The sequence below is a fragment of the Triturus cristatus genome, chromosome 3_1 (assembly GCF_964204655.1).
Source record: "Triturus cristatus chromosome 3_1, aTriCri1.1, whole genome shotgun sequence".
In the NCBI taxonomy this organism is placed as follows: Eukaryota; Metazoa; Chordata; class Amphibia; order Caudata; family Salamandridae; genus Triturus; species Triturus cristatus.
In genome coordinates this window covers 362,721,182-362,739,605 of record NC_140583.1, presented here as the reverse complement: position 1 = coordinate 362,739,605, position 18,424 = coordinate 362,721,182, and positions in this window count along the sequence as shown.

Below are 18,424 nucleotides of genomic sequence, written 5' to 3'. Positions count from 1 at the left end.
AGGAGACCCTGGCGGAATCGGGCGACGACGGCGCAAGCAGCTCGAACGCAGTCCCAGGTACCCGAAGAAGGGGAGCGGGGACAGACGCGCCAGGTAGCCCAAGGAAACAGGCGGAAGCCAAAATGAGTGCACAGTCATCAACTTTAACAACGCCGATCCCGTTCCTTCCACACCCGGGAGAACCCCTAATGAAGTGGGAAGACTGGAGGGAGTACTTCAAAAACTACCTAGAAGCGCTGGAAGATGAGAATGAGGAGGCGTTCTCCAGTGCCAGGAGGAAGAGGATACTCCTACACAACCTGGGACCAGAAGGAATACGGGTGTTTCAAAACCTCACACCGGGCGCCAGACAGGTAGGGGAAACAGATGTGTTCTCACACGCCATAGAAGACTTGGACAACCACTATCGGCCTGCAGTGTGCACCTCTATTGACCGCTATAACTTCCAGCAGAGGAAGCAAGAAGCGGGGGAATCCATAGATGACTACGTGGCGGCGCTGCGTAAACTTGCGATGACGTGCAAGTATGGAGGGTTACAGGACGAATTCATCAAGGACCAGATCGTAATGCATACGACAAGCAAGACGGTGCAAGATAAACTGTGGGCGAGTGGGGATGCGACGCTGAAAGATGTGATCGCCATAGTGAAACGGGCGGAACTGACCAAGCGCTGCGCGGAGGCGGCAAAGAGAGACCCGGCCCCCAGACTCACGGTCAATAAGGTGGATGATGCGGACCAGCATGGACGGGGTAAAACAACGACGGGGGAGTACAGAGGAGCGCCCAAAGGGAAGGCCAAACCTGGACAGACATGGAAGCAAGAAAAGAGTGAAGCGATGAGGTGCTACAGATGCAGAAGCTCGAGCCACGCAGCGCACGACAAACGGTGCCCCGCCTTCAGAGCCAAGTGTGCGTTCTGCGGCCTAGTAGGTCATTACGAGAAAGTATGCCGAAGGAAAGGGAGACAGCATGCGGTGAAATTTGTGGCGCAAGACGCAGGGGAAGAAGCAGAAGGCCTGGAAGAAGACGATGAAGTCCTGTGTGTAGAGGACCAGGTGCTGGGCATCGAGGGGAGAAGAACGCGCAAGCCCCAGTGCGATATGATCATTGGAGGAGTAAGCATCACCATCGTGGCGGATTCAGGGTCTCCCTACACGATTGTTCAAAGATCGGTATGGAACGAGAGGTTCAGACCCACATGGGGCGCACAGCTAGAACCCCCCGACATTCGACCGGTCACCTACACAGGGGATCCCATCCCGATGGTGGGGTTCAAGAAGCTGTTGTTCCAGTTCAAAGAGCGGAGCGCCCTCTGCAAACTGTACGTCGCGGAGAAGGGACCGTCAGTCCTGGGCTGGATGGACCAAGGAGAGTTGGGCGTACAGCTGAACCCAGGAGGGGACACCCAGGTGATGGTGACCCTGGACGGAGAGGAGTCGACGGCGGAGAAATGGCGGAGTGGACACCCGAAGGTTTTTGGCGGGAAGATCGGGAAACTAGAGAAGTTCTCCCACAAGATCGTCCTTAAAGAAAACGCCCGTCCGGTAGCGCACAAAGTAAGGAACATACCAATTGCGGTGAGAGAGGCGGTACAACAGGAACTCCACCGACTGGAAGACGGGGGAATCATCGAACCCATCGACAGCGCGGAGTGGTTGGCGCCTCTGGTAGTGGCCATGAAACCGTCAGGCAAGGTGCGTCTATGTGTGGACCTCAGAGAGTTAAACAAGTGCATTGTGGTAGAAAAATTCCCCTTATCACGCATAGAGGAAATGTTGGCCCGCACGAAAGGCGTGAAATGGTTCTCCACCATCGACCTGCAATCGGCATACCACCAGGTAGTGCTTCATTCGACAAGCAAAAAACTGACATCGTTCATCACGCCGTTTGGCTGCTACCAATTCTGCCGCATGCCCTTCGGTCTTGCCTCGGCAGCGGCGGTGTTCCAGAAGCTGATGGCCCGCCTATTCAAGGACATCGAGGGAGTGCAGTACTTCCAGGATGACATCCTAGTGATGGGGACCGAGCTGGAAGACCATGATAAGAAGCTGTCGGCGGTATTGAAGATCCTGGAGGAGAACGGCCTGACGGCAGAGTGGGAGAAATGTCACTTCGGGATGACATCAGTCACATACCTGGGGCATGAGATAGGAGCGCAGGGGATAACACCGAAGAAAGGGAACGTGAAGGCCATCTGCGACGCACCTCCGCCCACCTCCAAGGAAGAAGTACGGTCATTTCTAGGGATGGCGGAGTACTATAGCAAGTTCGTCCACCACTTCGCCACAAAAACTCACCACATGAGGCAACTCACGAGGGACAAGACGGCGTTTGTATGGACTGAAGAGATGCAGGAGGAGTTTGACAAAGTGAAACAGGAAATCAGTGGAGCGATCCCGCTGCAGGGGTACGATCCCCAGGGGCGGTCCATATTGATGACGGACGCGAGTGACAAAGGGCTAGGAGCGGTGCTCATGCAAGAACGACCAGAAGGAGGGACGGAGACGATCAGCTTCGCGTCCAGGACGTTGACGGCGTCGGAACAAAAGTTCAGTGTGATCGAGAAAGAGATGCTGGCGGTGGTATGGGCCATGGCGAAGTACCGTCAGTTCCTGTGGGGCACTAGATTTCAAGTGAAGACGGATCACAAGCCCCTAGTGAAGGTTTTGACATCGGATGGTCATGCCAGCGCCACACCCCGGATTGCGAAAATGACGCTGAAACTCCTGGAGTATCGGTACGACGTGGAGTACATCCCGGGCTCAAGAAACAAGATAGCGGACTACCTCAGCAGGGCGTCCGCGATGGACAGTGCCTCCAATGGCATGGAAGACGAAGACGAGATGGTAGCCCTGACAGACGACCCGGAAAAAGCCATCAGCAGGCAGGAGTGGAAAAACGCGTATGAGGCGGATGACGATATGGACGACATCAAGTTGTACATTGTACGAGGGTGGCCAGAACGGAGAAGACAAAGACCCAAAGTCCGGCAGTTCTACGAGGTCAGAGAAGAGCTGTCGGTGGGGAACGACGGGGTGTTCGTCTACAGAGGCAACAGAGTGGTACCACCGGAGAACATAGTACCGGCCCTGCTATCCATACTACATGAAGGTCACCTGGGAATCGTGAAGACAAAGGCCAGGACTAAACAAACGTACTGGTGGCCAGGAATGGACATGCATGTAGAGAGGCACGTGAGAGACTGCGTGCAGTGCCAAGGTGCGGACAAGATACTGAAGCCAATGAGACCACCCTTAGGGAAGTTCACGAACCCCAGTAACCCATGGGAAGAGGTCGCAGTGGACATATTAGGGCCTATACTAGACGATCAGGGGATCCCCAAATACCTCTGTGCGTTAGTAGACAAGTACTCGAAATGGCCAGAAGTGCACATCAACGAGATCATGGACATGGACGAGATACTGCGCTTCCTCAAGGCGGTGTTCCTCAGGGAAGGCATACCCAGGATCATAATCAGCGACAATGGCCCCCAGTTCACCTCGGACAAGTGGGTCACGTTTGCAAACAGGAACGGCATACTACTTAGACACACCTCGATATATCACCCGGCCAGCAACGGACAAGTAGAAAGGTTCAACAGGGTGCTTATGGGCTCCATACAGGCGGCCATCACGAGGGGCAAAGACTGGGAGAAAGAAGTGCAAAGCACGATATGGGCGTACCGTATCACCCCCACCGGTACGGGGTACAGTCCCTTCCAGATCTTACGAGGACGACAACCCTTCACCAGAGACAATGTTGCGTGGCAGGAGAAGACCATCACCAGCAAATGGTCTCCGGCGGTGGTGCAACACAACCTGGAGAAGGCACAACGCATTTATACGGAACACTACAACCGCAACAAGAGGGTGAAGGAGACGGCGTTGGAAAAAGGGGAGTGGGTCAGAGTGAAGCTGGCAGTCCTGAAGCGGAAGGGAGAAAGCAAGTACTCCCCACCCCTAAGAGTAGAAGAGGTGTACGACCGGGCAGCGTTGCTCAGTGACGGAAACGTGTGGTCTCACGATCGCATGGTCAAGTGCAACAAAATCATACAATGGCCCCGAGAGGACGCGGAGGGGGAAACCCCGACGGAAGGGCCGACAAGGGACGCAGGTACGTCCGAAAGAGAGCGCGGAGAGAACATGAGCGAAGAGCTGGAGAGAGAGAGAGACACACCAGGCGGATGGTCCCTGGGGGAAACGACCCGGGAAGATGGTGAGAAAGAAGAGAGAGAGGGCCAGGGCACTCCGAAAGGAACCGACGGAGGCCCGGTCGCAGAGGGAGGCCGAGAAGGACATTCCACACCGGTAAGACACACCCGGGTGGGGAGAGCAGTGGTGAGACCATCCAGGTTTAGAGACTATGAAATGGACTGACCACATGGTCGGGGAAATTGTGTTGGGTGGTATGAAAAGGGGGAGATATGTAGTGTCGCGGTCTAGTTGACGCGCGCACTACGTAAGGACGGCGAAGCGCGTAGCGGCCATGTTGGACGCTACTGCGCATGCGCAAGCAGTAGCGGGTTGCGAGAGACGGCGATCGGAGCGTGTTGCCCGGCGCTCTCTCGGAGAAGAGATCTAAATGATAATAAAGGCATCTACTTACCTCACAGAGCCTCCTGCAAGTTATTGGGGAACTGCAGCTAGCAGACAGAGCACCTAGCATCATTACACTAGGTTGCACACCAACTGTTCCCCACTGGATAATGCCTTGGCTTAGTCTGCCCGCAGTCATAAATACAGTGTAGATAATTCACAGCTGCTGCACAATGCTCTACATACATTATAGTGACACAAAGGATGACCCAACACAGAATGGTGAATTTGGTCCTGGCATTGATCCTTTTATCTCCAGGGAAGTCTTTAAATGGCTGATAAAGATCCTCGGGCATAACCTTTCGAGGCAGAGAGAAAGGTCATTTAGGCCCTAGTCACGTCCAGATTGGTCTATGGCAATGTGTTGTACTTAGGCGCCGACAAGACGTTGATTAGACACATCCAGACCATTCAGAACGCTGCCCAGCTTATTTTTTCGACTACCGGGACATGCCCCTGCCTCGCCTCTGCTCCAGGAATTGCACTGGCTAAAGATTTCAAAACACATTGGATTTAAGGCACTTTGCTATATGTTTAAAGTCCAAACAATGCCTTGCACCCGCATTCATTCAAGGATTAGTGACTCCTTGTAAGCCTACGAGTTTGTCGAGCTCTGCCAGCCACACTTAGTACACCACGCTTAGTTCACCACGCCTAGGTTCCGCTAAACCCGCATCAAAGGAATCTCCGTTTCCTATCTCTGCCCCAATCTGTGGAATTCTCTCCCTTTCTCTCTTAGGAACTGTAATTCCTTACAAACGTTTCGCAAAAATCGGAAAACTTGGCTCTTTTAGCTATTGGCTGGGGTTTCACTGTCTGCAACTACCATGCGCTGGGAAACCCCTTGGGGTAGCTTTGTGAATTATGAGTTTGTCAAATAAGAATAATAAGTGAAGCACACCAAAAATATGGTCATGAACTTTTTCTTGTTGTGTGCAGCTGATAAAATGACACAAATGATGAAGGCTGCAGATGTTTCTCCTCCCCCTAGGCTGGATGTAAAGGAGAGAAGAAAGATGGAAGAGTTTTAGCCTTGACTACGTAGAATGCAGAAACTTCTTTGGATTAAGATGGATGGGCAAGTGCAAAGAACCAACTTACCTGGGTAGACAAATGCGAAGACTAGACACACCAATATACCTATAGTTCTCTTACACTGAGAACAAAGGTAATTTCCATCCTATAAAGGTTGTACAGGGCAACGGTGCATTGGCTCGAACAAAGGGGATATTTACAAGTCAAAACGAGGTTCAAATGCTACTTGGTCAAATCTTTCATAAAATGCACCACTAATGGCAAATTGCACATAGAAGGCTGATCCAGAAGGCACAATTGCATACTGATACGTACTCCTTAATCGTATCCACTGCCAGACCTTGTGGTACAAGGTATGAAGCAAACTGTTGGATAGGTGAGATGTAAACATATGAATGCCTACTGACCCACACCACTGCTGCCCTAGTAGAGGTTGGAGGAGTTCATCCACCAGTACAGATCATGATGCACTGCCTGGTTGATGTGTACCAGAGCTGAGAGACTTGGTGTTGTACCATCTGCCTGGGGAGACACCACTGAAGGCATCTCATCCATCTTACGGGAGGCACCAGCAGGATGCACAAGACATCCAGGACCAGGATCCAGGCTTAAGTCAGACAGAACTAAATCATCACATGAATATCAGAGATTCTCTGAGGAGGGAAGGCCTTTATAAGAGCGGTGTTGAGCACTACCCTAATAAAAATAAGCTTATGCGTGGAACGGAGTTGAAACTTCTGGATGTTGATCGAAAGGCCCCGGTGGTGGTGAAGATAAACCCTCCACCAGAGATGTTCCTAGAACAGCTTTGGGGACTCAGCCTTCAATAGCCGTTGAGAATGACAAAATATATGGCCTCCTGGCCTCCGCAGAGAAGGTGCCATGGCTGCCTGAACCTTCATAAAGACGTGTTGGCTTGCTGTTAATCCAGAAGAGAAGACCAAAGAGTAAAAATGTTAGGACCCCACCGTAAACTTCAAGTAACGCCTGTGGGCGGGATAAGACTGGAATATGAAAATAGGTGACTCGAGATCCAGGGATACCAACCACTCTCCAGAGTTCAAGGCCAGGAGGACCTAGGTCACAGACAGCAACTTGACTTTCCAGATTTCATAATGCATGGACCAAGATCAAAAATTGAGCAGCCATCCTTCCTATTAAAGAAAATAACATTCCGTGCCCCTCTCTTATGGAGGCACTGCTTCCAAGGCCCTTGTTTCCAGTAGGCAAGAACCTTTGCCTCAAAGATCAAGGTTTGGATCAGTTGAGACAGATACCATTTTTGTGACTGGACAGCCCTAAAGTAACAACAGAATTTCTAAGATTGTTGGTGGAACTGCTATGCAGGGGAGGCCAGGCCAGGCTGTGGCCCATAGCCCTGCTGTTCTTGAAGTGGTCCAAGGAAGTGTAAGCTTTTGCTCCGAACAGCTGTTCTCCATCAGAAGCTACTGTTCCCTATCTAAAAACACAAATTGGCTCTGCAGTCTTGCTGCTTGACTGTTTCTTGGTACTCCTCCGTCCACCCCAAAAACCATTCCAGGGCGTTATGTGAATAGCGATGTAGTAAGTCCTAGGTAAAGAAGATTTTTTTTCCAATGTGGATCACAGAAACTGATAGGTTTTCATAATCTTGAACAAATGGGAAAAGTGATGCCCAGACGATGGAGAGATTCCTTTTGTATAAGCATTTCGTATAGTCGGAGCGGAGTTGTTCAAAGGGCAGTAGCACTCATCATCAAACAAGTGACCTATGTACCGACACCTAGCTTGTGGCCATTGCTGGAATGCAGTTGGATTTAGCCCTGGGATGAAGTCCACATGGTCTACTATTGGTGTCAACGGGGAGGGGAACAAAGTCCAGCCTCTTTGCTCAGTCAGCCGATCCCAGACATCTAGGAGGTTTTGGTAATGGGGGATGAATAGAAGGCTCCTCGTCTGGGCGTTCTTATGTAAGAAAGGGATTTTCCAAAGGTACGGTCCCTCCACTGCTTTAGCCATGAAAAGCAAGTGCTTTTCAGACTCCTCCAGGCCCCTTCAAGCAGAAACCCAAGTTGTCCTGCCTGGTAGTAATGTAAAAATTTCGGATGGCCAGGTCTCCCTCGTTCGGAGATCTATAGCTCTGCTCCTTCCGCTTGCAGGAGCGGTCATCGGCCCATACACATTGGTCCAGATCGCACTGCAAGGCTTGGAAGGTACCGCTGGGGAGTTCAACCAGCAAAGCCTGATGAATGAATAAAATCTTAGGCAGGACTGACATTTTAAAAAAAGAACTTTATTTACCTTTTTGATTTATTATGTGCACAGAAAAGAAATGACATTTCAAGTACCATGCAGAGTAGTTACAATATTTGTGAAAGAAAAATCCATACTTGGTCTACCCACAAATCACAAGGATAAATACAATCTGAATTGCATACATTTGTACATCCTCTGAGACTTAACATACCCTTATTAAAACCTGTCCAGTAACATAGCGGACACATTACTGCATGTTGAAAACCAAGCAGTCTGGTACAATACACATCTTTAAACATGGGCTTAACCCACCCCAGTGGGAATACCAGCAGGCTGCGTCGTTGGGGGGAAAGTTCTGGTCCTCAGAAGGTAATCTTTCAGGGGATACCAAATATCTTTTGGCCTGGAAATGAGAGGCTGCAAAGATGCAAACAGATCACAGTTGGTATTACAGTACGTGAGGCTCGCCAACCAGACCTTAGTCATAGGGTAAACCTGCGGCCCCAGTGAATCGCGATTTCCCTCTTCGCTAAAAGTAAAGCAATTGCTGTAAATTTCCGCAATTTCTTCGGGAGCTCATATACATAACCCAGCAGTGCAACCTCGGGAAAAGGTGCAATCTCCTGCCCAATCATGAGCGTTAAGATCGCATAAATAGCCCTCCAGTATTCACCTATTTTTGCGCAGTTCCATGTCATGTGGGCAAAGTCGGTCCCCACATTTTGGGAAGTCTGGATCAATGGAGTTAATTTTTGCCAGAGACATATATGCCCTTTACAGAAATTTAAAGTGGAGTAACTTATGTCTGCTGTTAAGGGATACCTCCTTTGTCTGAGCACAGCAGAATGCCCACTGCGAATCTTGCATTGTATGTCCCAAATCACGCTCCCACGCCTCCCTAACACTGGCATCTCTGCCGGGAACCAGAGCCATTGATGCTCTATAGAGTTTTGAAATCAAGTAGTCTCCCTCTTTACTAGTTATCACTAACGTTAATGGTGCGAATGAGTCAGGCGCCAAAGGGAAACTAGCAATCCTCTCTCCGAGTGCCCTGCAAACTCTACACAAGACAAACTGATCCTTAAATGGAGCTCCCCTGAACCACTCACCCTCTGTAGCATTAAACACATGTCCCCCGGGAAACAAGTCCCCAAACTTCTCCAGGGAAAAGGAGTCAAAGGTTTCTGTACTAATCTCTCCTCCGTGATAGATAGCCAAGGGTTATTACTCAAGGGTATCTCAGATGAGTATAATATGCGTCTTCCTGACACCCTCGCCAACTTCTGCCCCTAGGCAGGACTGTTCTCAATGGTGCTGGCAATAGCAAGTCAGCTTCAGTCCTCGTATAGGGGATCTGTGGATCGAGGTGATACCAAGAGTGTGCAAAGCTACACTGAGCCACCAGGTAGTAGATCTGAAAGTTTGGAACACCCCTCTCGTATGGCAGGGTCAGTGCGTCCCAACTAACTCTGGCCCTCTGCCCTCCCCAGACAAGTCTTGTAAGTTGAGATTGGATATTTTTGAAGAAGCTGTCGGGTAGTGGGATGGGAATATTGTGGAATAAATAATAACATTTAGGGAGTACCACCATCTTTATGATTGCAACGTGGCCTGCCATAGATAAAGGAGGTTTTACCCAGCGCTCTGTCTGTTGCTCTAATTTGTAAATGGCCAGGTCATAATTTAGCAATATCAACTTTTGAGTTCCTCGATGTATCTGGATGCCCAAGTAACTCGTCGACTCCACACACCATTGCAACGGGAACCCACAATCCCATCTGGCCGTACTATAAGTTAGGGGAAAAATGACCGATTTGCCCCAATTGATGCCAAGCCCAGAGAACCCCTCCAAATCGAAAGATCCCCTACTTATTGGCTCCAAATTCTCCTCAGGACGTCGGACATAGAGGATGACGTCATCTGCATAAAGTGAAATCAATAAAGGGTCTGTCTTTAACTGTAAGCCTCTGTGCAAATGCCTTGCCTGAAAATGTCGGACTAATGGATCGAGCGTGATTATGTATAGTAAAGGGGAGAGCGGACAGCCCTGCTGCGTGCCCCGAGAGAGACAAAACTGCGAAGACAGAGTACCATTTAGCCGGAGCCGTGAAGTGGGGGAGGTATATATGAATGAAATAAGCTCCACAAACCCTTTGGCATTCCCATCCTCTGCATGACCATTAGAAAAAAAGGCCACTCTAGGGAATCAAAGGCTTTTTCTGTGTCTAATAACACCGCCGCTGCCGGGACCTCAAGTGATATTCTATGTAGGACCGTATACAGGGTTCGGAGATTTAATGCCGTGGATCCATGAGGGACAAACCCTGATTGGGCCAGTAAGATGATGCGATCTAGAAGGAGGGCCAATCTCAATGCTATCCTTTTGGCCAGGATTTTATAATCAAGATTAAGTAGAGATAGTGGCCTATATGACCCACACATAAGAGGGTCTTTCCCAGGTTTGGGCAATAATAATTTAACTGCTTCACGCAGTGTGGGCAGAAATTCTTTACTCTCCAGCGCTTCATTATATACCTCTAGCAGATATGGGGCTAATAGGTCTTTATAGGCTTTATAAAAATTCCTGGTGAAGCCATCTAGCCCAGGAGCAGTTGAGTCATTCGTGGCATCAATAGCACTTACAATTCCCTCGACGGAAAAAGGTGCCGCCAAGAACTCCTGTATCCCCTTTTCCAGCCACACAAGAGATATCTCTGACAAATAGTCCCTGCGGACCTCCTCACTATGCGTTGCACACGAAGTATATAACTTGGAATAGTATTCTACAAATACATCATGTATCTCCCGAGTATCAGATAATATCCTACCATCTGGGGCATGGATACAGGGAATACACGGTTGTCTCGACACCAGGCGCAGAAGCCACGCTAAGATGCAGCCCGGCAGGTCTCCCTCACCATAAAGCCTAGCAGTGGCTTACTTGCTCAAGAAAAGCGTCTCCCGTATCACTGCTTCCCTGAACTCCCTGCAGGAGTCCCAGACAGCGGTTGTGATCGGTTTGGGCTGGGCATGAAATGTGTTCTTTATCCATTGCCTAAAGCAGCTGCTCAATGCAAGATAATGTGCCTCTTGGATCCCTCAACACCCCGGAGTGCTTCGCAATACAGATACCACACATACAAGCTTTAAATGCTTCCCATAGTACTGCCCATGTTTGCACTGAACCTTTTTTCAACTCAAAGTAGTCTATGATAGCTGCTCAGAGCTCAGCATTGAAAACTGCATCCATCAGCGCCTGTCCCGGGAACCTCCACTGCCTTTCGTAGCCCTCTGGCCTAGGGATCCTAACTATGAGAATCACTGGAGAGTGGTCCGAGAGCGTTCTAGGCAGATGTTTTGTCTCCTGGTACCACAAAGTTAAATTTGGGAACACTAACCTGAAATCTAGCCTAGTCCAGGTATTGTATTGTGCAGCATAATGAGTGTAGGCAGATTCCCCAGGCCTGCAAAGCCTCCAAACATCTACCAACCCAAGCGAGTCGCAGAGCTCCAATAATGCACTACAAGCTCGAGGCTTGTGATCAGAAGATCCCGACGTGCTGTCCTTTGTTGGGTCTAACAGCAAGTTAAATACCCACCCATATAAATGTTGTCAGCATCTAGTTGCAATAGCTACGTGTGAAGGTCATGAAAAAAACCTGGGTTGTCAGTGTTTGGAGCATATGCACATACAAAAGCCACTCGGTGGTCCGTTAAGCGCCCTGAAACCATTGTGTAACATCCCTTCTAATCGTTACGAACACTCTCCATCTGGAAGGGCAAGCGCTTATGGAGTAAAACTGCAGTCCCCCTAGCATATGTGCTAAAGTTAGCGAAATACCGCTGGGGGCCCCAGGCCGAAGCAAAATGAGTGGAGGTATTTTTAGGCAGGTGAGTCTCTGCTTGATGCCATTGTAGATACTGAAGGACCTGTTTCCCTTTTCTAGCGTTGTTGAGACCCTGCACATTCCAGGTGATTCATGTAAGGTCCGAAAATGTGGGAAGCCTTTCCCCGGTAGTCATAAGTACATCTCAAATCTGATTGTCTGCGTGTGACAACAATAGCTTAGCTCGTCATGGTAAACATTTAACTCTGTGCGCAATAAAACTCCCAAGCAACCTATCTCCCCTCCCCACTCCCTCCTCCCATCCCTGCCCAAACCCAAGCAGGGACAATCCCCTTTGACAACCCTGTAGAATGTAACATGTGAGCATACTACATAGCAAGAAGAAAACATTTTCAAGTACATTCCAACCAAATAGTAGATTAAAGGTGTAACACGACTAGGGCGAGGCAACGCCACGCCGCCAGCCCAATTATTTAGAATCATGAACATTTACAAAGCCCCAAAAAATTACATTTGCCCTTCCAGCAATACAATATTGACAATAAGGCATAATTTGTGTGAGAAGGATACAGCAATTTTGATCCTTCCATTGAAAAAAGTTCACCACTAGCCACCGATCTACTGTGCAAAGGAGAACCTCTGGTTTGGTCCCTGGTCCTTCCACTGGAGCTTACTTTATAGTCCTGGCAAAAAGCTTGAACAGCCGCGGGGGTATCAAAAATTCTGGATCTGCCATCTACGTCCACTCGGAGGCGAACCGGGTAAATCATTCCATACCGCAGGCCCAGATTACGTAACGTGGCCTTCACATCCGTTTATTTCCTTCTCGCCTCGTGGACCATAGCCGTAAAGTCAGTGTACAGTGCCAGAGTGGATCCCTGCCATGTCGTAGCACCATTTTCCCTGGCCAGTCTGAGCTCCGTGTCCCTATTACGGTAATACAACAGGCGGGCGATTATCGGTCTAGTGGGGCGTCCCGAATTGGGTCTAGGGCCAAGGGAACGATGCACCCGTTCAACTAAAAAGGAAGGAATTTAAGCGTCTTTACCAAAGAGATCAGTAAGTAGTTTCTCCACAAATAAGTCCATACCACCCACGTTGGTGGACTCCGGGACCCCTAAAACGCGGATGTTATTGGGCCTACTGCGCGCTTCCAAGTCCGTGTTCTTCAAGGCCACAGACTTTAGTATTTTCTCCATTCGGTCTACTTTTTTCGTGGACTGCGCCGCACCCTCCTCCAAATCCAATACCCTGCCTTCAACATTGTCCAGTCTCTTTTTGTGAGCATCCAATTTGGCTCCCATTGTGTCTAGCCTCTTTTCTAGGGAGTCAAAGCACCCATCCAGCACTCTAAATCCCGCCCTCAGTTTCTGCTTCAGCACCTTTGGGCCTGGGGGGGGATTGGGGCAATCGAAGTAGCATCCTCCACTCCCACCTCTGCCATTGTCACCGCGGTCTTCCCTGGGGCAGTGTCAGAACAGCCAAACTGTAATAGGCGTTGCTTCGGGTCTTTCCATGTCCGATCTTTACCCCTGTCATTGCACCCATAGACACTAGCCAGTTGGAAGAGGGTGAATGCACAAATCTGACACAAGGGGGGTAATACTGCAACAAGATGGCACTCACTGAAGTAAATGAGGGACCCAGGTAACACAGGTGGTGGAGCCTCCCGAAGACCTACTTATACGTGGGGTAAGGTAGGATGAGAGACCCACTCAGGCAGGCGTCCCTCCAGCAGGCACAGAGGACTGCACACCGGTCACCGTCATTGGCAAACCACGCCACATGAGCAGCGCATTACAGGCTCCGGGGGCTCAGCAGGCAGGGTAACACACACCCCTCTTGCCCTAATTCGGCTAACACACAGTGTCAACTCGTCTCCAACTGCAGCTCAGGGCAATATCTCATGTGGGGCCAAAGCGCTTATTCAGGTGCTCCCCACCGCTTGAACAAACGCCCTCCTCATGCAGTGTACTGCACTCCAGCTCGCCCACAGCAGTGATCGCCCTAGGTCCCCGGTCCGGACAGATTTACTTTTTCTCCAGAAGGATGGTGGCACCACCGCAGGCTGCCTAACAGAGCACCGCAATGGGAGCTTGGGGGGCAGCCGAGCACAGCGAGGTCTGCCCCCCGGGCAGGTTGGGAGGGGGAGGGGGGGGGAGTGGCCGTAGCGGCCATTTTGTGAGTTTGGGCTGCATTTTGGGATAGCCCAAATGCAGCCCAATTCCGGCGGAAGTAGCCCAAGGGCTTTATAGTCTAGTTACGCGCCTCCCCAGCCACCATTTTAGGTTTGGTGACCTGGTGGCTGGGAGCGCGGCGGTAGGAAAAATTTTGGCGGCAGAGGAGGGGGTTTTTCTCTCACGGTAGCGTCGCCGGGCGGGGGGTGGGACAGTGGTTGTGGGTTCGGGTCCCATCTGAGGTGAAAACTAAGGTGCTCCCTCTTTCTTTAAAACAGCTCGTTTCCATGTCTGCGGACTGTTTTCGCTCTGGGTGGCGGTTTCGCAGAGACGAGTGGGGGTGGGATCCGCCACGGGAGCAGTGGGGACTGTGGAGCACATCCGGCGATTTCGGTGGAAACGGCGGGTGTTGGCGACGGCGGGGCTTCGTCGGGGCGGGCTCCGGGTGCCAGCACGTGGCGAGCTGCATCGACGGGAACGCGGAGAAAGTCTTAGTGGGGCCGCTCGGCTTCCATGGTGGAGCGTGCGGCAGCCGGGGAGGGTGGGGGGGGGGGGTACGGCGTGGGGGAGTTTTTGACGGGAGCCGGCGGGCATGGCGGACTCCCACTGGGAACAAAGACGTGCTAATTGCTGTCAGCCCGCTCGGGCAGCGTATCTACAGTATTTACAGACTCCCGCTGAGAGCAGGTACAGCGCTGTCTCCGGCAGCGTTAATTTTTGATTTACAGGGTGCGCGCTCCTTGCGCTTCCCGCCGAAGGCTCTCCTAATTTGCCGGGGCAGTTACTTTAAGAGCTTGCATCGCCCCCCAAAAAAAAAAAAAAAAAAAAAAAAAGAGGCATTATAGATGTCAGCCCGTTTGGGCGTTGAGATTGAGGGGAGTGCAGCAGGGGGGGATTCCCCGGCGCGGTGGAAGTCGGTACCGGGATGGCCTGGACAGGTTGGGGTGCTGGGCCGTGGGGTTGGGGGGGCGACCGGGCTAAAGGGGGTCTGGCCGGGGGACAAGGGGTGCAGGGTGGGGGCGGGGCGGGAGCAGGGTGGAAGTCCGGGGGGGGCGGGGACAATGGCGGGGGCAAGCGGACATGGGGTGGGGGGGGTCGGGCGGATGGGTTTGGAGCGTCGGGGGGGACAGGGACGGAGACGAGAGGGAGGTGGCGGATTGGAGCGCGGTGGGTCGGGCGTGGGTGGTAATACGTTGGGGGCGGGTAAGCGAGGCGGGGAGGGGAGGCGGAGAGGTGTTAGGCCCAGCACACCAGACCATTTCATTTCTTTTCAGGTGGGAGAATGACAGTTTGACAGTCGCGGGGTGCCGGACTTGGTAGGGCTGGGAGCGGCTCGATGGCACCAAGGAGAAGGGAGGGTGGAGCCTTGGGCGGCGTATCCTGTTCCGGCGAGGGATCCCGGCGCGGCTGGCATAAGTAGGCCCGGTACGGGCTCGCCAACCCCAACACCCACGGGGTCACGGCGCCCCGGGGAGCATCGGCAGTGGAGCACCGCAGCGGAGAATGTTTGTTGACCACGCAAGCAGTTGGCGCCACCAGCGGGGAGCGCTGGGGGTGCGGGGCAGGGACAGGGGGCCGAGTAATGTTGTGGCTAGTTTCTTGCAGGTGTCACGACGCCAGGCGCGGCCTACGGGTCGGACATCGAGGTGGGAAACAGCTCGGCCCCCAGGACAGGATGCCGGGAGGAGCGGCAGACAGAGGCACTGGCGCCAGGTAATAAACATTTCTCGGGCGCCCAGTGATGGTTTCCAGAGTGGGGGGGGCTGGGGAGGAGGAGGGGGGGGGTCGGGGGGAGGTTGCGTGAAGGAGCGTACGTTATGGATGTGGCAGTGAGCCTGGAAGGCGCAGTAGAGGGGGACAAAGGTAAGACCACTGAGAGGGGACGGACAAGAGAGAGGCAGCTGACGCAAGGACAAGGGGCCCGGGTAGCTCAGTCGGTAGAGCATGTGGACTCCTAATCTCGGGGTTGTGGGTCGGGCCCCATGGTGGCCCCCCCAAAAAAAAAAAAAAAAAAAAAAAAAAAGCTCAAGTGGAAAGGAGGAATGGAAGATCACGCGGCGACCGGAGATGGGGGTAGCGAAGCCCTTGGGGGGCATTTGCTGTTGGTAACAAAGGGAGGTTTGGAAAGAGGAATATGTGGAAATGGTCAAACTCCTGCATAGGAGGGTCGGGGCAAAGGAGGGCTCCAAGGAGGAGGAATTAGAGTGGGCAAGGAGGTTTCAGGTGCACGTGACGATAGGGAATTGGACAGCGGCTTTTCTCAGTTATGACAGTGGGTACGGTGGGGAGCTGCCGGGGAGGTCAGTGGCCATGTGTAAATACAAGGTCGTCATGCGGAAAGCGCAAATTACAAGGGGGGGATATGCCTGGGCTCAGTATGCTGAGGAATTCCGGCCGCGCATGGCGTGGGATGCGGCAGCGAAGCAGGGCGAGCATACAATGGGGCTCGCGGGGTCGGGGAAGACTATTTTTATGGCCAGCGGGCTACCGCTCGTTTATTAGCCCTCTCGAGGGGGCCCACCCGAGGGGGGGGCTCAGGGTCAATTACACGGCGGTCAACAGGGGCAGCCCGGAGCCTTTAAGGCTGGGGGCCAGTAGCAGGCACGGCAGGCGGGAAGGGGCCTGAGGGGCCTAGGACACAGGGCTATTAGTTAGGTTAAGGTGGAGATGTTGTGGGGGTATCCGGACAGGGAGAGTGTCGCTGGTGTAGTGGTAGCACGCCAGATTCCTATGCTAAAAAAAAAAAAAAAAAAAAAAAAAAACAGTGGCGGAGTGAATACGTTTGGGGGTTTCTGGATGGGTTTAGGTTGGGGTAGGAGGGTACAAGGGTGTGGGGACGGGCAGTTACGTCGAAATTGGCGCAGAAGCGCCCACAGGTATATAAAAAAAAAAAAAAAAAAAAAAAAGGAAAAAGCAAAACGGGATAAGGAGGTACAGGAGGGCAGCAGAGCGGACCCCTTTCAGGAAGTGGCTGTTGCATGAAGTTGAGGGGGTCACCCATTGGAGTGGTGCAAAAAAAAAAAAAAAAAAAGAGCAGGGGCAGTTGGCTGATACAGCACTGGTCATGGCCCAAAGGTGGGTCGATCAAGGAATTTACTGAGAAAAGGGCGGCCACTGTGTTTTACTCCTATGTTGACGTGGCTATGTCACTGGGGGTGACCACGGGCGCAACAGGCAGTTGGCTGATACAGCACTGGTCATGGCCCAAAGGTGGGTCGATCAAGGAATTTACTGAGGAAAGGGCGGCCACTGTGTTTTACTCCTATGTTGACGTGGCTATGTCACTGGGGGTGACCACGGGCGCAACAGCGCAGATGGCAAAGTGCGACATGCAGTCAGCTTTCCGGCTGTGCCAGTTCATCCAGATGACTCGGATCTGTGGGGCATACAATTCGGCGGTCACTGGCATGTGGACAAAGCATTGCCGATGGGCTGCTCCATGTCTGGCGCACTTTTTGAAGGTTCGGCACGTTCCTACAAGGGTTAGTTACGGAACGGACGGGTCACCAAGGCGCGATGCGGGACTTGGATGACTTCTTTTGTGTCGGCACCTCAGACTCAGCGGACTGCCAGAAGTGCTGGACAGTTTCCATGAGATCATGAGGGTAATGGGTGTGCCATGGGCACTGGTGTAAACGCAAAGACCCAGTATGGTGCTGGCTTTTCTAGGCATGGAGCGGGGTTTCCGTTTGGTGGAGGCATGCCTTATGGTGGATAAAAAGCGAAACATGTTAGAACAGCGAGCAAGTGGGTTGACATGACAGAAGGTGACGATTAGGGACATACAAGGGTCGCTGGGGCATCTCAATTTGCAGTAGAGTGGGTAGAGTAGGGCGGACGTTCTGGAAGTGAGTGGGGAGACCGGTAGGGGGGCAGAGGCCCCCACACCATCCTGTTCGGCTGTCAGCGGGGTGAGGGTAGCCTCGAGAATGTTGGCAGTTTGTTACGGCACCAGTTGCCGGGGTGCGTTTGATGGGGGACGTGGACATGGGTGTGGAAGGTGCAGATTTTCTCAGATGAAGAAGGGAGCAGGGGATTTGGGCTGTACTGGCAGGGAAGGTGGTGCACAGAACCCTGGCCCGCGGAACGGTTGGTGGGAGGCAGGAACATGGCTGTCTTGGAGGTCTTTTCCTAGGTAGTGGCTGCCACGCGGTGGGGGGCTCTGTTAGATCACGAGAAGGCACCGTTTAGGAGTGACAAAACGGCAGGGGTGCAGGGGAGCAGCAGGCAAGTCGGCACGGGGCGAGCAGGTGCTCGAGTTGTTGAGGGTTTTGGGCGGGGGCGTTGGAGGCATGATATAACGTTCCACGCGGCGCATGGGCGAGGCGTGGTCGATGGCATTGCGGTTGCCTTGTCTAGTTCACAACGTGAAGATTCTGTGGGCTCGCCTAGGACGCGGACGGGACTCTGCTCGTAAGGATGACACAGCTATGGGAAGTGGGCAACACCGGATGCTACACTGGGTTTTCGGCACCTTAGCCCTGTCTACGAGGTCGACATACCGGGCGACGTGGGAGGAGTTTGTCCATTCAGA